The 23,922-nt window shown below is 44.9% G+C and overlaps 1 protein-coding gene across 10 annotated transcripts in view; it reads left to right on the top strand.

Annotated features, from left to right (window-relative positions):
• DTNA (dystrobrevin alpha) overlaps positions 1 to 23,011 on the top strand; it is a 980,878-nt gene extending 957,867 nt beyond the window's left edge. For all 10 annotated transcript variants that reach the window (XM_085605673.1, XM_085605674.1, XM_085605682.1 and 7 more), the window contains one exon: positions 15,380 to 23,011. The gene's annotated coding sequence lies outside the window, so the exon portion shown is untranslated. The remainder of the gene's footprint in view (positions 1 to 15,379) is intronic.
• The last annotated feature ends 911 nt before the right edge of the window (positions 23,012 to 23,922 follow it).

The following is a 23,922-nucleotide window of genomic DNA, read 5'->3' as shown; positions in this document are numbered from 1 at the left end:
TCGTGGCCTGACCATCGTCCAAGAAAGCATTCTAGAAGATGTGAGAGCAGCAAAATAGGCATATGTATCACTCAGCGCTATGTTTAGCTTCTATATTGCACAAAGCAAACTCATTTGCTCCACCGTTGCTTAGTGTCACGTCAATATATGACCAGTTGACGAAAATTATCCAGACTGGAAAGTTTCATATGGGAAATTAATCCTCCTTAAGGTTTTAGAAACCGCCTCTCAATTTATATGAAAAGTGTTGAAAGCTGCTCATCTACTAAAAGATAAGTGATGAATATATTTTTTCTGTTTACATTATAAATACTAACTAGTGCACCTGTTCTTAAATGCCAGTAAAAGCAAGACCCCACATTTTGTTTAATAGTAGGATAGCCAGACTACCCTATTAAACATCTCTACAGGTGGCCATCTAACTCATGGTAGAACACATGCTTAAGTACGCCTATCATATTGGTGACCATTCTTTTCCATCAAAGGTGTTCATATGTTAGGGAAGAGGTTGCCCCAAGAAGTGGGATCATAAATGGGGGGAGTGGAATAAATATAGAGGGGACATCTGCATCTCACCTACTATGTGGTGTGAGAGGCAATCCTTGATGTCTCTACTAACTGGTGTAGTGGAGTCCTCCCCACCGACAACCTAAAAGGGTTACTTCTGCCAGGCCTTACTCACGACATCTTTTCCTGAGGTATATATTTCCTTTGTCTTGTGCTATACAGCTTAGTTGGTTGGACATTGACCGAAAACAGCGAAATTATGTAACTTTTGTTCACTGTGATGTGATATTAACTATCACGAACTTATATACTGGGAACCTGAATACAGCTTTGATATTGATATGTACCGATGCAATTTTGTTGATAATAAAAACTGTTTAAACAAAAAAAAATGTGTTGGGTACACAGAGACCCATATGTCTCTATCTTATTTTGGCATAATCCTGATATCTAAATGGAGCCTGAATAGTCAAACAGCGTTGACCTAAATATCCCTGCTGGTTTGTAACTGTGCACCCAGTCCTCACAGGCCTTTTTAAATGAGTGATTATTTAGCTTCTTGGGGTAACCTCGATCTCTAAACTTCCTTTTTTGAGATTTTCAGAATGGAATTACCAATGGATGAGCAGTTTCTTCTTAATCGAAGTAATTGTCCAAAGGGAAAGTTGTCTTTTTGTGCTTTCGGATGATAACTTCAATAGTGAAGTAAATAGTGTTCTTGTCGGTGGGCTTGGTAAACAGCTCCACATCCAAATGTCCTCCTAGTTCGCACAAAAGAGACACTAAAATCTTTTGGCAAAAACAAATAACTGCTTTTGATATATTAGGTTCTGCTTTTATGCCTCATGTCTGCAGTGAACGTAAAAGATTAAAACAGCAAGGATTTATGTAGTTTGTGGAAAGGGTGATATTGTGACCATTTATTATAGAGAATAAAATACCCTCTGATGTACATTAAAAAGATATTGGAATTTCACCTTAGAGTTCCATGACTTCATAAAGGAGCTCAACCTTTGGTCTCATCCCTTTTTATGGTCGTGAATCATCCTTCTATAGTACCTAAAGAGGTATTTTATCCCATATATCATGGAACTTAGGTCATTGCGTCTTAAGGCTGCATGGGTGTAAGATACCGTTGAAATAAGTGCGCTGGCAGTATAGATATGAATGTGTATTTGTGGTATGTATATCCAATCACTGACCAGTGCAGTGGTTAAGGAAACAAAACTGTTATTGTCAGCACACACTACAGTATTATGCATAGTCTCACTCTTGACTGGACATAATTTTGTGGCTGGAAAGAAGAGCCAAAGGTTTCCGGAAATTAGTAAAATAGTGTAGAGATGCAATCATTAGGATTTTTCCAACTTTCTAATGATCTATGTAGATAAAAAATTGTGCGTAAAATAAAAAACTATATCACTCCCAAGAGATAAACATTTCAGTAATTAAAAGAGACTGCATCAGGAGCTAGCCTGGTATTTAGGCAACTCTAGGCTTGGATGTCGATGGACCAGAAACTTGAAAGTTCATTTATAGGAGTGATGAAAATTGGCTCTAATAGACTGGAATGTAAAAAAAGAGTTTCAGTATAGTATTATTCCTTATGGGGTCTCATAATATCACTAAAAGGACATACGGAAACCCCAAAGAAACATTTGTTTATTATATAATGCATAATAATGTGGCTATACAGAGGATCCCGCACCATCTGTGCAAATACTTGAACTTGCAGATAGAATCTTTCAAGCAGAACTGCCTAGGGTGTCAAGAGTCACACTGGTACAGAGCCCCACACAGATGGAAAACTTAAGTAAATCCATGCCAATGGTAGATTTAAAGTGTTTCTGAGAGTAGTAACACCAACACCATGACTAGCAAGGACATGAAAATATCAGCAAAATATTTGGAGCGCAGTATAATTAACTTCTTTTCAGTTTCATGCTGAAAGAAGATGGAACCATGATATAAAATATCTTATTCTGTAGTACCCAATAGTTATCCATGAAGTGTGCATAGTCTAGGTTTCACAGTGTGCTTAGAGTTTTATTGGTGTGGGACTTTGGCATGCTAATGTCATATAAGAATAAGAAATTGATGGGTCACTTCAAGCATACTGCACAGGGCACAATTTTAATTGTGTTGAGATGGCGTGTGTTGTGGAGTAGATGAAGAGTGGTTTGTGGACTTCGAGTCATTTGGCTTAGCAGCGGTATATGTTGAGTCTAACGTAAAGGTGCAAGCAGATAGAAACAAACAGTCTTTACAATTTGTGTTAGTTTCCATTTTTCATCTCCTAAGAAGGCCATGACCTGATTACATGCTCAACAAAAATTTATTTAGGAAATATAAAAAAAAGTAAAAGGAGAAGACTCTATGGTCTGTCAAATATTTCTTATTTCCTTGCGAAGATCGAAGACTGTCTTCCAAACAGAGGTCTCTTCTGAGACTCCAACCCACAATCCCTCGCACCTGCCCCCCACCCAGGGCCTTCGCATTGCACACATGTCTGCAGCAGGGGAATAAAAGTTCTGGACAATCATGCCATATATGATTATATTCTAATTATGAAAATAATTTTAAACGTTTCTTTATTAATAATGTAGGATATAGAGTAAAAATTGACATTGAAAATACCTTTGTTGTTTTATTCATCGTGAAATACAAAGCTCTTCTAATTATGACTTAAATATGAGCCAGTGTTCTGTGTGTGCTATAATTATCAAATTTTCTGACTTTACAGAGACAGTTCAGTCTTTATATAACTATAACTCATTGACCCGCCATGCACAGTTTTGCCATCAATAATTGCATTACAAATGTTGCAGTGATATTGACAATGATGTCATATAAGATGTCATGAGTGATATAATATGTGAGGTAATTAGCAGTGCATGGCGAGGGAGCGAGTTATAGTGAATTTAGGGCATGAGTTATAGTTACTTGAGATAAGTATAACTGTTAAATTTCAGTGGTTTTTAGAGTTTAAAACATTAGGTTGTCACTGACGTTACTTTAACCTTTGGTTTTTTCAGTGAATTGCTGAGGTTTTTTATCGTATAGTAAAATATAATTACAATTCCTAACTATAACCTCACTTTAACCTTTGATTTTTTTTCAGTAGATTTATAGTTTTTTAATTCTTATTTGTAATACCATACTTAACACCCACCCCCCACCACGCACAGCTTTTCCTCTGGAAACACAGACCTTACTATAACTACACAGTGGTAGCCACCACTGGGTAGTTATAGTTAGGACCATGCTTCCATAGGAAATAGATTTTTTAGTTTGCTAATGTCGTTGGTGACATTTTTTTTTTTTTTTTTTTTTTTTTTTTAAAGGTTTTTATTGAGCAATAATTCGATTACAAGCACGGGCCTACAACCACCAGGGCCGGCCGCTAAGGACAGAATGAGATATACATTTATCAAAGCTGCAGTCGGTTCCCGGGGTTCGGCCCCGTAGTGACTCCGGATAGTTCTAAAGGAACAGGAGACTTAAATCCAACAAACACAGAAAAACTAAAAGAAAAACAAAAGGCGAGGCATAAAGACAAACAGTGCAGGTCAGGCTTCCTCCGGGGAACTCCAGTTCAGACCATTAAGCAGCACGCGAAAGGAAGGAGTACCGGGAGGCTGGGGACGGGGGGGGGGGCCAAGGGAAATGAACGTCCATATGTAGTCATTCCAAAAGATGCCCGGAACCGTCAAGGGTCAGGGGGACATGGCGATATCGGTGTCCACCAGGGGGGGCGTACAGATACCCCCGCGATATGCATTCCATTGCCCCCAGATTCTGCCCCATGCCCCCGGCTTACCACGGGCAACATACACAGTCTTCTCCCTGAACATACACCAGTCCATATTCTCCTTCCACACTGACACGGTGGGCGGCCGCTGGGCACCCCAAAGCTGCGCTATATCTCTCTTGGCAATCATGTTCCCCAGGGCCGCCCACCGAGTCTGAGCCGCGCTATAATCATTGGGCTCCCACACATTCAGGACACAGCGACGCACCTCCGGCAGTAGCACAACCCCAGTGACCTGTCCCATAACCGTATGTACCCGGCGCCAGTAGTCCGCCACCTCGCGGCACTCCCACAGGATATGGAGAAAGGTGGCGCTGAGCCCACAACCCCGCTTACAGAACCCATCGTCGGAATACCCCATCGAGACCAAGCGAGGACCCGTCACATACACCCGGTGAAGAATCTTAAGCTGCACCAACCGGAGACGGGCTGGAATGGCGACCTCCTTGGGGGACGACAGTGCAGACTGCCAGTCCTCGTCGTCCAATTCCACCCCATCCCCCGTCCAAGCCTCCCGAAGGCGCACCAAGAGGTCAGCCCGATGATTAATCAGTTTCTTATAAATTAAAGAAATAGTACTGTCAGGGACATGTCCGTCAAGTATGCGGTCCTCGAGGGGCGAGGAAACCGGGATCTTGGTCCCCTCTCCAAAGACCGAGAGCAGGGCGTGTCGAACCTGGGCATAGCGGAAGAACTCCCTGTCCGTAAGCTCATATTCGGCCTGAAGAGCCGCGAAAGTCTTAACCGCGCCCTTATGCCACAGGTCTCCCACTTTGCTGATACCAATCGTGTCCCACTGGTCAAACCCCTTCGTAGTCCAGAGGCTCCCCAGGCGATCGGAGGCAAACAAAGGAGTAGCACATGTCAGTCGCTCACTCCAGCCCGTGGCCGCAGTGGCAGCCCTCCAAGTCCTCACCGCAATCTTAGTAGGACCCGTAAGGGTCCGGCCAGCCGAGCGGGAGTAAAGCGCCCTGTTATAGTCCCCGCCGGGAAGCAGGAACTTGTCCATCTCATACGCCGGATTCAGGCCAGGCGCATACGTGGCATGGTTGATGGCCGAAAGCTGCGCGGCCCAATAATACCTGCGAATGTCGGGAAGCGCGATGCCACCGTCGTACCAGGGTAGAGTAAGCTTAGCCAGAGCAATGCGCGCCCGCCCGTCCCACACCAGTCTCCTCTGCAGGCTCTCTACCTCCCGAAAGTAGGCCACTGGGATGACGTCGAAGGAATTCTGGAGTGCATAGAGGAACCTGGGAAGGGACATCATTTTGAACAGCGCGGCCCGACCCAGCGGGGACAGGGGCAGCCTGCACCACCGGGCCGTGTCCTCTCGCAATCGCCGAAGCGGACGCAGGAGATTCTGCTCATAGCGAGCCACCGGGTCCAGCGAAACGTATATCCCCAGGTACTTAAAGCCGCTCAGAGATACTTGGATCGGAAGCCGAGGCGGCAGGAGAGGAGGACCACCGGAGATCGGATAGACGCAGGATTTAGACCAATTGATCGTGAGACCCGAATTATTCCCAAAGGAAGTCAGAACGTCAAAGAGGACGTTGAGCGACTGCCGCGGTGAGGTGAGATACAGGAGAATATCGTCCGCATACAGCGAAACCCGATCTTCAAAGCCCGGGGCCCACCGGATCCCTCTAAGCGAGGGCTCCCAGCGGAGCCAAGCAGCGAGTGGCTCCAGGGCGAGAGCAAAGAGCAAAGGGGACAACGGGCATCCCTGCCTCGTGCCCCTGCCGAGGGCAAAGGGCCGAGAGACCCGCCCATTCACCACCACCTGAGCCATGGGTCCCGTGTAAAGAAGCTTCACCCAGCCAATAAATCCTTCCCCAAAGCCAAATTTAGCCAAGACAGCCCAGAGGAATGGCCACTCGATGGTGTCAAAAGCCATCGTGGCGTCAAGAGAAACCAGCACGGCCGGTTCGGAGAGGAGCTCCGCCCTGGCAAGGGCGCCGTGAAGACGCCGCAAGTTAAGAGCGGTGTTACGATGCGGGATGAATCCGCATTGGTCCGGATGAATAAGATCGCACACGACGCTCAACAGACGAGTGGCAAGGACTTTCGCCAAGATCTTAGGCTCCGCATTTAGCAGTGAAATAGGCCGGTAAGAAGTACAGCGGTCTCGCGGCTTGCCCTCCTTGGGGATAACGACTATCGTGGCCAAACGCTGGTCGGTCGGGAGGGAACCCGCCGCCAGAGACTCACGGAACATGCGACTGAGGAAGGGCGCAAGCTTGTCAGGGCGCAATTTATATAGCTCAATGGGCAGACCGTTGGGACCCATAGCCTTGCCCGAGCGAAGGGAGCGGATCGCGGTCGCTATTTCATCCGCCGACAAGGGGGCGTCCAGCCGCTCACGGTCCTCGACGGACAAGCCGGGCAAGGCGATATCTCTCAGAAGAAGGCGAGAGTCGTCCTCATCCCTGTCAGTCACTGGGGAGTACACAGCCCGGAGGTGGTCGGCAAAACATTCCACAATCTCGTCAGGCTCCGTCACACACACACCATCCGCAGCACACAACTCCGGGACCACACGATTCACGCTCTCCTTCCTGTCCAGCCACGCGATCAACTTTCCCGCCTTGTCCCCGGCATCGTACAGTCGACCCTGCTGCTCCCTATACATAGTTTTGGCCGCGTCAGTGACCAGGGACCTATATTCAAACTGTTTCAGGCTGAGGGCATGGAGCCCGTCCGGAGTGACATTCGCCTCCAAGGCCGACTCCAGCCCCAAGATGTCAGTCTCCAGCCTCACCACTGCCTCACTCTTGACCCTCTTAGCCACCACTATCTGGGAAAGGGCGTGTCCGCGGATCACGGTTTTAAAGGCTTCCCACAGGGACATTGCAGACGACACCGACCCCTCGTTATCCAGGAAGTATTGGTCCATAGCCTTAACCAGGCTGTCACGAGTCGTAGGGTCTCGCAGGTACCATGGGTTAATGGGAGCGATCCGCCCTGCAGACCGCGGCCCGGTGTCAAAAAGAAGCCACAGCGGAGAATGGTCGGAGATACCCCGCGCCAGGTGCCTGACCTCTCGAATCCGACCAGTCTGCGCCGCGGGCATCAGGAAGTAGTCTAACCTAGAGAGACTCCCATGCGCCCCCGAGTGAAAGGTGAATTGACATTGGGTCGGATGCATTAATCTCCAACTATCCACCAGGCCGAAGGTATCCAGCATCCCACCCAGCCATGCCTGGGCAGCGGGGAGGGTCCTTGGTGGGTGACGATCCAGTTCCCCCGAAACCACAGAATTAAAGTCCCCGCCCATAAGCAGGAGGCTGTCCGGAAGGTCAAGCAGCATTCGACCCAAGTCAGTGAAGGTGGAGTTCTGGAGGCCCGGGGGGACGTAAACTGAAACCAGGGCAAGGGGCTGCCCCTCCCACCTCCCAATCAAGCACACATAGCGCCCTCTGTCATCCGAGACTATCTTAGTGATCTCCACCGGAAGTGAGGTTCGCAGGAGAATGCCCACCCCCCTGGAACCAGTTGTGAAACCAGAATGGGCCACGAGGCGGTATCCCCCCCTGTTCATTGCATGACAAACATTGCCAACCAGATGCGTCTCCTGGAGAAACACCACGTCAGGAGTCAAACGACGCAAATATTGCAGTACTACACCCCGCTTGATACGGTCCCCCAACCCATTGACGTTCCATGACATAAGCCTCAACCCGTCCCCCCCCATCCCCCCCAATAGATCAAGGGTCCCCCAGCCTGCAGCACAGTTCCCAAATGTGGACAAAAATCAGTACCTCGCCCTGTAAACAAAAAACACACAACAAAACAACCCCTCCTCCCCCCCAACCCCACCCCAGGACAAACTCCCCCCACCCTGCACCCCTGCGGGCCAAAAAACCCCCCCAACTTGCAGTGTGCCTGTCGCCCCTCTAACCCCATTCTACAAAAAGACCCCAGAGGAGGTAAGGGACCCGTCCCCTCCCGCCCCCCTCACTGGTCCTGGTAAAACACAATATGCAGATGAAATAAGACCCAACTGTACAGTGCAAAACGGCAAAATCAAGGACCAAAAGTCATTCTTAAGGGGACCCGTCACCCGCGGTGCCCGCGGAGGGTCCGGGACGGCCACCTCCGTCCGGCAGAGAGTCCAGCCAGTCACTTGCAGCCACAGGAGAGTCAAAAAAGGCTGTCCGATCCCCATGTTCCACTCGGAGTTTTGCAGGGTAGAGCATCGAATATTTTAGGCCCAGCTCGCGGAGACGACGCTTCACCCCCTGGAATCCCATCCGTTGTTTCTGGACCAGTTGCGTGAAGTCCGGATAAAAATTGATGGTCGAGTTCTCATAGCGAACCGGGCCGTGGGCCCGTGAGGCCTGCAGAATAGCGTCACGGTCCCTGTAGTAGAACAGTTTGGCCACGATAGGCCTCGGGGGGGCCCCCGGCCGTGGCCGACCGCCCGGAACTCGATGGGCCCGCTCCACGGCAAAGAACTTACTTAGGCCAGCCGGGGACAACTGTTTCAGGATAAGTTCCTCGACCACGAGGTCAACCGGGCGGCCGTCGGAGGACTCCGGTACACCTATGACGCGAATGTTGTTGCGTCGGGCCCGTCCCTCGAAGTCCTCAAGCCGCCGGGCCATATGATCGTTAACCACCCTGATGTCTCCAAGCGCGGCCCGCAGATCCAACACCTCCGCACCGAGGGTGGAGGTCCGCGTGTCGAGAGCCTGGACCCTCTCGTTAGTTTTGGAGAGGTCGGCCCGGATCAGGGTGACATCAATCGCGACAGTGTCAATCTTACGGGCCAGGGCCTCATATTGCGTCGCGATGGTTTCCCTAATGCCATCAATGGCGCCCATAATGTCCTGTAGGGATAGTTCCGTAGAGACGGTCGCGCCTCCCTCCGCGGTGTCCGAGGGGAGGCCAGCAGCGCCAGAGGGCCCCCTGCCCTGGGTGTAGCGGTCCATGTTATTGCTCTGGACTGGTCCCCCGCGGAGGGAAGCCTTGGTCTTGCGGCCCTCGGGACCCCCTTTACCCCCCATGTGAACACGGTCACTCAAGGGGACCTCCAACCAAGAGGTGTAAGGGCACCAGCAAGAAGACCAAAAAATGTCAATATAGGGGGTCCGAGGCGATAGGCACGCTAGTGGCAGTTGAAAGGAAACCTCATGCAGAGGCCCAGGAAGCACCTCGCCACCCCGCGCGCACCCCCCCTGCCGGTCTCCTGAAGTGCAAAACCGAAACCGAAAGTGAGGGATCGGCAGCTGGCACCGCGCTGAAGCCGCTGTTGTTCAATTGCAGCCCGGCCCCTCGGGTCAACTTCACCCCGGTCACCTCCGTCGGGTGGGTCCCAAAAGTTCCGACGACGACAACTCAGGATTCCCAGGTCCGATTTAAGTTTTGAAAAGAGATATATGCTCAGCTGGTTTTTACACAAAGACGGTGCACCAAGGAAAAAAGTCTTTTCAATAAGTCCAATTTGTTGTTCTTTTATTTCCATTCAATTTTTCAAAAAACAGACTCAGCCAACGCGTTTCGTTCTCTACGAACTTCGTCAGGGCATGGATTATCTCCAAGGAGCGGCCACCATATATTCCAAGAGAAACACTGCCGTCCTTCAAGTGTAATATGAATATATATGACCTCTGCAAATGTAGAGGTTCTTATTAAGATATCACCAGCTAGTCCAATATTCAATTAGTCAAGTCCCCTTTATGTCCGGTTTATGTGTTTCACGAAAAAAAGGTAAAACGACCTTGTTGTCGTATATTTATGCCCACAGTACAGGCTCCATCATTCTTTCAAAGAAGGGGGCGCTATCTCGTGTCACCAGTCAAAACCGAAACCGAAAGTGAGGGATCGGCAGCTGGCACCGCGCTGAAGCCGCTGTTGTTCAATTGCAGCCCGGCCCCTCGGGTCAACTTCACCCCGGTCACCTCCGTCGGGTGGGTCCCAAAAGTTCCGACGACGACAACTCAGGATTCCCAGGTCCGATTTAAGTTTTGAAAAGAGATATATGCTCAGCTGGTCTTTATCTCCCAGATTCCATAAGCCACTTCAGGATATTCTCAGGATAGATTCCGAGGAGCAGAGAGGGTCCGGGGAGCCCTGTGCTCACGCGACCATCTTGGATGCGCGCTAAGCTCCTCCTTCTCGTTGGTGACATTTGATGAATCTTCACTAAACTTTCCAAAACAAAGTCTCATCCACCTCTGCTCCTTCATTGAAAGTTTCGGGGTGATCCGTCAAGCGATAACTTAGAAAAAGGGGAGATCCATTTTCCCCTGCAAGTCTCCTTAGGGAACTTAGAAGCAGCTACAGTCAAAACTGCTGAATAGAATTACATCAAATTTGGCAGAAAGCTAGATCTTGGTCCAGAAAGTGTGCTTTTGTGATTTGGTATAAATCTGTTTTGTAGTTTTGTAGAAATTAAGGTTAAAAAATGTATGTTTATATCATACCACTGCGGATCCGCAAAGAAGATTTGATCTGACTGGCTGCCACTCCTGTTCATGGCCAGGATTGCCCTGACCAAAATGGTTGTGCTGCCCAGAGTATTGGATTATTTTGGGAACTTACCAGCCTGGATCCAGAAGATTTGGTTTTGGACCTTGAATGCAAGCCTAAGAGAACTAATCTGGGATGGACAGAGTCATCGGGTGTCATATCTTCTGAGACCAACTGACAAAGTTGAACTAGTTGTCCCTGTCTTTGAAGCCCACTATTATTCTATGCATCTACAGTGGTTGACCCGGAGGCTAGTGGGATATGCCTGGCTGAGATGAGGGAGTCAATGATGTTGAGAGTAACGGTGACACCAGCCCGGAAGGCCAGACTTCTCCACACAGTACTCCTCTGCTGGAGAGGACTACTCGCCAGGGTAAGCCAGAGCCCCGCGTATGCCCGTGTTGCCGATTGTTGGTCTTTCAATGACAAGAGAAAGTTATTAGACATTGCGACACAAGGCAGCCTTGACGGAAGCTATCCTGGTTACAGGGGGTGACTTTTATAACAAGGGAACCTTCTGCACACTGGTGGAATTTATGGCAGGAAACAGCCTTGGAGATGGCCAGTTTCTGACATACGGAGCAGTGGTGCAGGTGTTGCAGGGCCTGTACGGGACCCTGTACCCAGAGCCACACACACATGACCTCACGCAGATGTTAGTAACGTTTGAACAGGTCAGCCACCTAATCTTGCGGCTATACAGGATGAGGCAGGCAAAGAGTGTGGATGCCATACCACCCTACACGACCAACAGGAGACATATTGCAAGGCAATGCATGGGGAAGACTGAGATAAAACTTTAGCACATACATACACATCCACCCGCAACACGAGATTTAAATACACACAGTTCAACTACCTGCACTGCACATCCTTTGGCCCCATGGACTGAAAGTACTGTAACACTCTTAAGGATGCCTGTTGCCTCTGCTGCCCCCTTGTTGATGTAGACTTCATATGTATGGATTGGGAGTTCCCGGAAATCACACAATTCTGGACCCAGGTGACGAATGGCATAGCCCACAGCTTTGGCAGGCACAAGACACTTAGAACAGACAATAGGCCTGTATCACGGACTCCAAAGAAAAAAACGGGAAATAGGCTCATGGGCCTCGCCAGCAGAGACATTATTCGCCATTGGAAGTCCCGGACTGGCCCGCCACATACCAGGTGCAGAACAGAGGTTGAGAGCTGGGCGAGGGCAGAGGGGGAGGCCCTTTGAGACAAAGAACGGAGAGGGATCCGTAAGGCTACATTGGCAGAGTAATGGATGAAAGTGTTGTCGAGCTTTGTAGAACTAGTGAACAGACAGACGGACACCACCCTTACATTTCTATTGGCACAGATATCTGATACTAAGATATCAGATGAGACCCCCTTCCCCACAGCTCAGCAGACCCTGTTACCTCCCCCACTGCATTAGCGGGGTACCGTCTCTCTCTCCCGGACTGGCCCACCACATAGCAGGTGCAGAACAGAGGTTGAGAGCTGGGCGAGGGCAGAGGGGGAGGCCCTTTGAGACGAAGAACGGAGAGGAATCTGTAAGGCTACGTTGACAGAGCAATGAGCGGAAGCATTGACCAGCTTTCTAGAACATGTGGACGAGTAGATGGACACCACCCTGACATTTCCATTGGCACTGATATCTGATACTATGATATCAGATGAGACCCCCCCCTCCCTCAGAGCCCAGCATACCCTGTTACCTCCCCCGCTGCATTAGCAGGGTACCGTCTCACCCTCCAGAGTGACAGGGAATACGACTGAGTAAACATAACACAAGCTACTCACCTGACCCAAACTGGGAAGTTAGAGTTCTAGTTGTACCCTGTTTACTGTTCATCTCGTATATAAAATGCCATATACCATGGCCAGATATATTGACCTGGTTAGGGCGTGATCATCCCCGCTGAGATGGCCAGACAAACCTACGTAGCCATGGGAGGCCTGTGCACAATAAAGGGACTGTCTATGGAGAAGAAATTACATGAGATTAATGCACAGAGCCATCTTAATGTCATACACTGACCTGTGCAAAGGCAGATTATTAGTATGCAATGTGAGAGAAGGTATTATTGTAAATGGAAAATATAAATAAATAAAAAACGTTTGCAAAAGTTAGATTGAATAGCACTTATACTGCTGTTCTGAACTTTTGGTCGAATATACAACCAGCAAAAAATATAGTACCCCTGAGACACCAACCATTACATCGTCAAGGTAAGTATATAATTACTATTCTTACTACTTCATCCACTTACCTTGCGGTGTAGTGGTTGGCTGATATTTTGGATGCAATATTTTGTCATGCATTATATTTGTATGAGGGGTATTTAGTCCGCCAATGGACAGTGCTTAATTTTTTTTAAGTGCCCAAAAATTAGTACTGTGGTCCGCAGGTTTTTGTATGAGCCTACTAGCAGCCAAACAAATGCTAAGACTGCGTAGTTTTAAGTCCATGTCTTTCTTCCACCACCCTACACTTCTTGTCTCCTAATCTCACTCTTGCAAGTTCTTTTTTTTATCCCTGTTTTCTCCAATTTTCGTATCTTTCTCCTCACCTTTCTTTCCACTTTTACTGGCTTTTTCTCTCCAGGTCCAATTTTGATGATGAAAATTGAATTCCCATGTCCAAAAATGAGTATTGGCGCACCCCGCCCGGCAACAACTAGCACAAATTAAGTACTGCTGCTAGATCTCCCTGAACCCAAAAGGGTTTTAGCCTCCTGCCTTTTTTACCGATAACCTAGTGGAGTCATTTGCCTTACAGAATTGACTGAACTCTATGCCCTCTTGGAGTGTTGTGTGGAAAAGAGACGGATGTGCTCAAGAACAGAACTCAACACGTTTTCATCTGCCTGCAGAACTCATTGTTTTATATAATCAAAACAATAGTTCCTTGCACACGCCAACAGAATATATTATGTATCATTGGCAATAATAAAAAACACTCTTGTTCCTCCGTTGAAACAGTCACTTCAGTTTAATCCTGAGATCCTTAGCCATCACGTGTTTCGTCGCGCTTAATTGTTGCGCACAGCGACTTCTTCAGGGCTCTAATCTCTTTGAATGGATCCTCAGTTCCGGTTGTATTTCCGACCTGGAATGGGTTCTAGTACTCCAGTGATATGTGCACAGTATAGGGCAACAGTGATTACTGTGTCCAATATTTAGTGTATTCCAGAATTCTTAAGTGTGGATCTTGTGTGTATAAGCCATAAATACATCATGAGGAATGACGAGGTAGTATAGTAAAACCACTCTTTGGGGGCTAAGTGAGTCCCTCTTGCCAGCAACCAAGTCTTTGCTCGCGTAAACGCAAACCCTCTGTTCAGTAGAAGGGCTGTCTCCAGCGTGTCCGCAGAAGCGAATTGTACATGATGTATTGCCAATTTATAATGCTTATGTTACGTAAAGTGCTCTGGCACCCTGCATTGAGATGAGTAGCGCTATAAAATAAAAGAAATAGAGCTATTTAAATTGTTTTTTGTGTAAATACTGGGACAAACCAACACATCTGACATTCTTACAGTGCATGCATATCTCCTATATACAGGGACTGATCAAAGTCAAAAGCACGCCTCTCTAAAGCACCTGTGAAGAGATAACAATCTGTGTGCTTTCATTTCCCCTCCCTTGCATTTGCATTTAAGTGTGCGGTTTCAGGCTGCGTCCAGTCAGGATACTCGATCAAAAGGAGGCCTGATGGCCCTTTAACTTCAGCCTTTATCTTTGGCCCAGCTGGAGGTGAAAATAAAAAAGCCCCCATTGTTTCCTGCACTTTGCTGCTGGGAATTGAAAGCAGACAACGTGCGGGCACTGCTGAAGGTGTCCCGGTGTTTGAAATTACACCGGTACAAATTCAGCATATTTCTGTGGGGCCCAACTTCTTGGCAGGATGGACGGCGTCCACTTTGTAAAAATAAAGGGTGGACGCTGTGTACCCCTGTGCCCTGCTTCTAGCTCTGTCGTTTTCCATCCATTTACACACTCTCCTGCGCTCCTCTATCTCTCAGATCTCACTCTCACTATCCCTCTTCCCCCTCTCCTTCATCTCTCTCTTGAACCCTCAGCGTCTGCTGCAATTAATTTCGTAGAGCTGTGAAAAGTGACAGAGGCACCAGCAACGGCCCTGGACTTTCAAATCCGGCCACAAATGGCTCCAGCTTCTGGGGAATGGCCAATTAATAAAACAAGCATTGGCATAGCCAATAGGTCTCGCCTATAAGGGACCTTATAAGTGTTTAGCTATGCAACAGTTGCATAACTAAATACTTATAAGGTCCCAAAAGCAAGACCTATTGGCTATGCAAAGCGGCCGCGAAAGTGAAAGTAATCGCGGTAAAGCGCGGCACGCGCGCCAGCGCACATGCACTGTAGCTCTAGGCTGGCCTGGTAGCACTTTTTGGAGCCCTCTCAATAAGTCTCGCCAGACCAGCGCATGCGCTGGTCAGGCGAGACCTAAAAACATCCCAGCGCCGCTCTCAACAAACTATTTATTCCTGTCTCTTTTGCTGTCTGCTGTTTTTTTGTACGCTGTACATCTAAGCATTGTTGCAAGTAAGCCATCTTTTCTTTTCTCTATAGGCGACCTTCGAGACGGTCATAGTTGTACGAAAACTGATGACAATGCGAACCGCCTAAACATGGCCCCCGAAGGCAGCGGAGTGGAACGAAGAGTGCGTCTCTCGATTAAGAAAAGAGTCTAAACGTCGCAGAGGACTGTAGCACAGTACTTTAGTTCTAAGAGTTGTAGTTTGTAGGTGTGTGTTTTGAAAACAAAGACATTTTTAAACGCTAATGTATAATTGGAGACCTGTTCTGTAACATGGCTCATCACTGGCCAAGGGCACAGGCTATGGCTTGTGCTGCTGTAACAGCTATCGGCAGTATTACCAAGATACCTAACATTTGCACATGATATCGAATCTGTTTAGTTCGCAATACCCATACTGTTTGTAGACAACAGTTTCATTTTTGAATACTTTCGAGATTTCGTTTACTGTATATACACTGTAATGCTTTCTTTCACAGCGCTGAAAAGAAACTGTGATTATGCATTGTACACTGATAGAGAATACTCCTGAGTGGGTGTATAGGCCTTTTTTTGCCCAAGAGAAATGTACACTACCATGTTCGCAGCTTGTTTACAAGTCCTACTGTATGTAAAACAACGTGTGCGAAATGCACTAAAATGAAAGCTATAACTTAGGGCTAATGTAAAACTTGGGAATGTTTTCTCTCAGAATATTGTAAGAAATCAGCCATACGAATACTTTGTGTAAATATTTTTTTTCCAGAAAAACATTATCATATACAAGAAAAGTAACATTCAAATTATATAGTATATAGTTTTTAAATCGGTACAGATCTTCTTAAAACTGTGAACTATGTTTTGAAGTACTAAAGCTGTTTATAAACCACAGGTGCCATAAGATCCCTGAACTGACTGAAGCTAGTTTTAAATTAACTCTTGTTTGGTTGTTTCTGTTGCCGTTTTAACTTTATCAAGCATGCCTTCAAGAAATCATCACATTTGGTTTTTGTTGTTATCAGTTTATGCTGAGACCTTCAGAGACAGGTTTAAAGTATGCTTGCAAACTTTCTTGGTTGTTTGTTTACGTTTTCTGAATGTGTATTGCCTTAGAAGCCACCAGGTGTTCTGCATGCCTACTATTAAAAGTGTCCCACAAGGCAGTCTCTTCCAGGGCTGCAGCAACCTATCTATCGAAACTGTTGGCGAAAAGCACAAAGAGGTATGTTGGATTTTGGTGTGAGAAAACAGGTATCACTTTGAAGAGATTATGGCTTGATTATAGCAATTCGTTTGGAGAAATTATTAAGAATGTGTGGGCACTGGGCTTACATCTAAGAAGTAGAATCTAAACTCCCCTACAGGGTTGGACACCCTTAGTTTGCCCCTTCTTACAGCCCATGAAGTAAAGAATTTGGCCCCACAAGATGAAATGTTGCCAAGAAAACACTGTGTAAAATATCCGTCAGCAGCACCAGTGTGAAAAGTGGTTTCCACCTACAAACGGCTGGCAGGATAATGAAAGAGAGCTGAACCGACACGGCACAACTTACCGCATGGTACCACACACAATAAATGTAGCAAAGCCACCATGATCCAGCGAGGACAGGTGTGGCATTTCTCAAAATGATGCTACAGAATTATTTGGCCCGCGCAGCAACTCACTGTTTACCTGCTCTAACTTCTTTTTCTGAATTATTTATATTAAAATACTGCCACCTAAAGGGGCAGCCTCAAGTCGATATGTCTAAAAACAGGCGTTAGCAAACCCCACAGGACCTACGATGGACATGTCTTTCATTTCCTTTTTTACCAAGAGAAAAAAGTGTCATTAAAGATGCCAACAAACATTCAAGTATTGGCCGTTGTGTATTGACTTTGAGTCATCTGCAGAAAAATTCTTCTCGCCGAAGTGGAAGGAGCCAATCCTATGCCAATGTCATTCTAGGCCCTCTATGCTGCCAGACTAGTGGCCACCAGATTGCCAATGTAAGAAGGACAAAGGAAAAGGACAACAAAATGTTACTTGGCATGACATGAAAATATCCTGCAGTGGGGTCAAGAAAGGACACAGGAGATTCTATGTTTGTTAGCCTGAAACTTGAAAGATAATAGTCTTGCCAGAAATCTCAAACAATGTCCCACAAAGGTTTGTGGGATTGCAAAGACATTCCTGGAAGAAGAGGAGGTGAGGAAGCCCTTACACCTACAGGAATGTCCTTGTGTTAACCCAAATACATTTATCTATCAGGATCTACGGGTGCTTAGTTTCATCCAAGGGGATTCTTACATTGTGAATATACATTGGTCTATGTGTGCATAATTAGATACACAGCGAAAAAGAATCTTCTGGTTTTGTTGTGGGTACGTCATTAGTTCGGACGTTAAACAATAATTAAAAATTGGTCCACAGAACTAGCTTATTGTTGCAGGCAAACTTGATCTACACAAACATTAGAAAATGGGTAAATTCTGCACACTGCACCCAGAAGGTCCTCTTTTTTAAGTATATAAACTATAGCATATGACACACTTTCATGAAATTGTATTGCTAAACAATAACTGTTTTGGAGGATTTACCTTATATGGTTGTAAGAGTACAATTCTTTGTTATCGTGCTGTTTACAAACAGTCATGAGAAAAAGCAACAGATTTAACTTATTTTCAGACAATTGTTGTTGCCAGCCTGCTCCTAATGTGAAGAAACGTTGTTATAACTTGCAGTAATTCAAGAAATATTGTTATAATTGAGCAAACACTTTGGACCATAAAAGGTCAATTTCAGCCCATATCTTTTCACACCATTTCATTGACTTGGCAGCTTACAAGAACGCAGGCATGTCAGTTAATTAATATAACTAAAAATGTTGTTTTTACAAGTTAGAATTTCAATGCCAACTGGTATGGGAACACGATTTCCATGAATACTGCTGCCATTTGATTGTAGGTTCTAATCTCAACTAAATAAAAACTACTCTTTTGCATTAGCACAACCACGTGCAATCAGGTATTTTGGCGCAAATTAATTGCAGAAACCTTTTACTTCATTTAATGGATTGGTAAATGGCCCAGTGCGGACCCATTGCCGTTCTCAGGCCCAGTAGTGCACCCATCATCTGAGAGGTGGAAAGCATGTATTTTTAAAAGTTAGGGAATGTTTGATCAGCAATATATTTGTTTCTCTGGGTTACGTGTAATATGTTGGCTAATAGGTACCTGACTATGTTTTACCCTTCTCATGGTCTGCTGCTTGTCCATATCGCTTCAGTTATTATTTCTTTTTGACAAGAGGGCAGAGGGGTTTTAAATGTGTGCAAGACTACTAATTGTGCTGGAAAATCCGCCATCCCTTTGAGATCATGGCTGCTCTTTGATGGACTCCTATTGGCTGCGATTAGCGGTGATCAGATGCCCTCTTTTCACTCACTGGATCGGTGTTTGAGGCTAAAGTTTAGCGGTGATTGGTCTTTTTGTAATATGGCAAAGGAGGAACAGAAACAGCACTACAGACTACTGCCCATATGTTGATGATAGCTGTATCATAGCTACACTAAGAAAGCATGATGCCCACTTCTTTTTACTTGTAGTATCCTCCCTACATATTAGCAAGCGAATTATAACTCTGAAGCCTGTCTGAACAAGAAGTGAAATGAGGACATAGATATCAAAGAATGTTGGATCTCGAACCTGGGCGACCAAGAACTAATACTTCTTTATAAAATCCCCACCCTGCACTCAAATTGTAGATTCATTTTAATATCTGTGTTTACTATTCAAATAAACTATGCTGTTATGTAAAGCTAATATATTTTTCTCTTGATAGAGAAATATTTATTGGAACTTTAGAACTGTAGTTATGTACTGACCAACTGCCTGATTCTGAGTTTGGCGGCCCGCGGTGGCGGTGGAGCTACTGCCACACCCGCAGCCCGACCACCGTATTACCAGTTTGGCGGTTGAACTGCCATAGGACTGCTGCTACCGTCAGGGATCCAGTGGTCTGAGGCCCACAATATGCTGGTGGTTCGGCTGTGGCACCGCCAAACATATTGAGAGTTCCTCACTGCTACAGTTTTCATGGCGGTGAGGCCGCCATGAAAAGTCTGATGGCAAGGAAACAAAGGGGGCCCTACAGAACCTCCTGTTGCCTCTGGGCCAGGGGATGCATGCAGGGGGCACATGGTGTGCCCCCTGTCGGTATGCACCCCCTGTTCCAGCATGACCTGGACATCACTTCCCATGCCGTGCTGGAACGCGCTGTGACGGTCCCACAGCTCTGCTTTTCTATGGCTCACATATGAGCCTTTGAAAGGCACTGCTGTGGCCAGCTGCAGCTGGACCGCCTTACCTGAAGTTCAATCGGAATCCAGCACACGGCCAGATAACAGGTTTGGCGGTCTTGGAGCGGGGCGCTGATGTGGCGACCTGCTCCAGGGCCTCCAAACTCGTAATCAGGCCCAGAGTAGGCTGTCACTAACCTCCTCCCACACCATTAGCTTTCACACAAAAAGGTAATATCAGCAGATTGATAAGATTCCGCTCAATTCTAATCATAATTCCGTGGAGATGGAGCATCAGGCATTATGGTGATATCGCTCCCTCTACTAGTGAAAGAGAATGGCAGGCGGAGCTATGAGCAATGTTTAGTTGCAGAAGAGTAAAAATACTGCAGCAATATTTGTCATTTTCCACTTTCCTGATTCATGGTGGATGAGACAGTCGTGCAAGTGTATGTGAGAATACTATGATAGTGCAACTGGGCTGGTGCTACAGCAAAGCTTATACTAATCAGCCATCAATGGTAGCAAAAGCAAGGTTTTGCCAGAATATCCATAAAAGAATCAGATAGGGTCCCACTGCCTTGTGAAGTGGCAAGAAAATCTCTGTTGTGGCCCCAGAATTTCCCACATCATGCTTGCCTTGTTGTTATAAGTAAGTCAAAGCGGTGTTTGCACAAATTAGTAAGAAAACCACAGCATAATGCCGAAACCACTCTGAGCTAACTAAGAATGTAGATTACCTGACCACTTCATCTGACAACTTTCAAGTACTTCTAAACAGTCGTTGCAAGAAAAAGTTGAAGATAGCTTCATCGTCTCCATGCTAATGCAGGGCTGTTATGAACACATTTGAAATAGTTTGAGAACTGACCAATGTGTATTCGTTTGTGTAACATGAGGAATGTCTTTTGGTCTTCCATCAGCAGCTGCAGCGGTGTCATAGCTCTGCTTGGAAGATCACCTCTTTATGTTCGTAATCAGCTATAATGAACCTCATGAAAGGGTACAGAATTCCCTTGTGTACAAATTCATTTTTCCCATAGTACAAATCTGAACCAGATTTTTACTATTCCTCTTTGTGGATTGTCCCCTGAGTTTGAAATTATTTCAAACGAAATTTCCCAACTGTCTCTCAAATCAATTTACAAACTACCTTATCATGAGTTACCACAGCATCTGTAAGAATCTTAAGAGACTTGAATCTTAGTCTACTGAGGGACTTTAGACATTTTATTAAAACTGAAGATGGAAAGGGAGGTAATAGGCTCTGCAAGTCCTTGAATGTTTTGAGAAATTGTAAAGAAGGATAATAAGTAAGTGCTGTAGTATTGTTAACTGAATTGCATTACAATTTGTGTGGCCTTTGCTGTGTTCTTATATGTGTTTTCTTACACGCATGAACCAAACAACAGTAGCATCTTCTTTTAGCACAATCGGCTGCATTGGTTTAGCCTCCCTCAGAACTACTAGCAATTACTGTAGATATATCTTGTAAATACTGCAACCTAGGGTTGCGCTGAATGCCCTGGTTCAATTTTAACTGAGGGAGTCATGAAGAACAACCACTTAACCGTGCCCGCATAAAGGAAGGGCTTTTTTTTCTTTTGAACCAAAAATGTATGAAGAGCCACATGTCAAGACTACTAACCATAAGAGATTTTTGTAACTATGACTACTATCCTTGACACTACTTGGGACAGCAGACAACGAGACACTAACGAATTTCACAATATTAATTGGTATTGTAAGAAAACTATTGTATGGATTTTTTTGTATTGCTGTTAAGTATTGTTTTGTGTGTGTTCGAACCTACTTGGGGACACGTTATATTTTGAAGTGATTAAACTATTTGTGTGTCTATATTTTGGAATGGAATTATTTCTTCATTAAAAGAAAAACAATTTTGTAAAATGTCTGGCCTGTCCTAAAGGTGTGTCAGTTATTTTGGTGGCATGCTTCCTTTTCTCTGATGAATGTGGTGGCTTACTCATTTTTCTGGGTGCCAAGAATTGCTCTGTGGTCTTAGCATTAAGTTACAGAGTGGAAAGTGTGGAGTAACAAGGTTAAATCCAGTTTACAATTGAAGATATTTATTGTCTTAACAATGCAGTTCAAATCGCCTTCCAGCCTCTGTTAATCTCTCTAGTCCCTCTCCATTCTGTAACTTGAATAACAATTAGAACTGTCCCACGCATGTGAGCACAGATGTTCATGCTTATCAAAAGGGAATGTACAAATTACACATCCTATTCCCTTTGAAAACCCCCAAAAATATAAATTAATAATTGATCAAATCATAACAACGAATGATACTTGAACATTATGTTGAAGGTTTCCACTACAAAACTAACAGTCAATATGAGTAAAAGAAAATAACTATTACATAAAAAGACATAACAATTCTACATAATGTACATAATGATTCACCTATCACATTGATAATCCTGGGAGGATGTCTTTTATCTCTATTTTCAAACTCATTAACAATTCAAAAGAAATTACAGTGTGCAAATATCCTTCAGTTTGCCTCATTACTCTGACCAACGTCTGCTTTCACTGCTCCTACTTGATTCAAGAGTGGATTGAGATAACAGTTCACCACACACTTTAGTGCTTTCCTAAAACCAACCATAATTTTGTAATCAAATTCGATTATTTTCTTTTTCCAGTTCCACACACTTCTCTACTCGTATGCCAAATTTTGAAATCTAACCGCTGCACTTCATTTCTCAAGATGAGTACAACTTTTTGGGAATCATAAAAAACTTTCTCCCTTGGCAACCATGCCTGGTTTCTTTACTCAAACCCACTGGCCCACATCTTATTTAACTTCCTGCACACCTCTCTTCTTGTCAAAGTATTTCTAGTTGTTTTCTTTATTAATTCTGATCCTTTATTTTAAGCAAGAGACTACAAACACCCTTTCCCTTTAAAGAGCCATCCAGGACACTGTTTGGTTATGTGGAAGAAATCCTCTAAATAAGCTGAAATAGTATTGCCCTTGGCATTTCACAAATGTACTGTGATATGTCCACAACATTTTATTCATTTGAATCTTCCAATTCAGTTTACTTCCTAATGCCACCCGAATAGCTCCTATTAAAGCTTTTCACTGTACCTTTTTCACTTGACTTGTACAATGAAGTGATCCTGTGGTTTATGCCCACTCTTCTGAAATAATAAACTAGCCCAGCGTGATAAAAATTGTACTCCATTATCACTCAACAACACTTCCGAAACACCTTTTTTAAGAAAAACGTCAGACATAAAATTCAAGATAATGTCTATATCCTGCTACGATATGAATGACTGGCTACCTAGAAAACAAATGAATCATGGTAATTATATGCTTACTATTTTCTTATGTATGACCTATTAAAGATACAGCAATTTTCTGCTAAACTTCTTCTGGTGTTTTTTTGCCTTCATTGCAGGTCTAAAACTGTTCTTGGTTTTGTAAGCAATAACACATTTACTACACTCTCTAAATAAAGATTCCAGGGCTGAATCCATTGTAGGCCACTAGTAGATATTCTTAATAATCAATTTAGTTTTAACAATGCCTAAGCAGTTTTCATGACATTGTCTTATTATTACATTCGCATCGCTAGTCGAGGTACAATTCTCCCACATCCTAACAAGTTACCTTCAACACTTAACTAGTTTCTGATTTCCCAAATAACAAAATGTGTTGCGGAAATAAATTTTTTCTTGGCCAAGCACCTCTAATTTTTTTTACCTCCTTCAATATATTATCATTCTTATCTTCTTGTTCGCATTCATACCGAACAAGGGCTTGTATAACACTTTCACAAACGAAGGCAATCTGTAAGTTTTCCCAATCACTTGGATTGCACTTTGTTAGCGGAAGTGGTATCTGTGAAAATTAGCAAGTACATTTTGTTTATCCTGCACATATGCTATTTTATACATAAAAACCGGCAAACATTCTCAAAATCTTACAATTCTTGACAGAGCATTATTTATTCCTTCAGTTGTTTACTAATTTTGTCAAGGGTTTGTGACATCTTAAAACAAATAGTTCCCTCCAAATTAAATACTCCATTTTCCATACACATGCTAGCGCTTCCTATTCACTGATGAAGTATTTCTCTTCCGTAGCTGACAAAGCGAACCATAAGCTATGATACACTCTTTTACATCAACATTACTTTGATTACATTACCCAAACACCTTTGCTGCTTGCATTAGTTAGAATACTGTTAGTTACATTAAGTACTACTCGCTCTTTTATATTCAAAACATCGTTTTTCTCAATCATACTATCTTCTTCCTCAGTCATGTGATCATCATAT

Source organism: Triturus cristatus, chromosome 5_1 (assembly GCF_964204655.1).
Source record: "Triturus cristatus chromosome 5_1, aTriCri1.1, whole genome shotgun sequence".
Taxonomy (NCBI): Eukaryota; Metazoa; Chordata; class Amphibia; order Caudata; family Salamandridae; genus Triturus; species Triturus cristatus.
The sequence above is the reverse complement of the archived record's forward strand: the minus strand, read 5'-3'. Positions and strand labels throughout refer to the sequence as shown.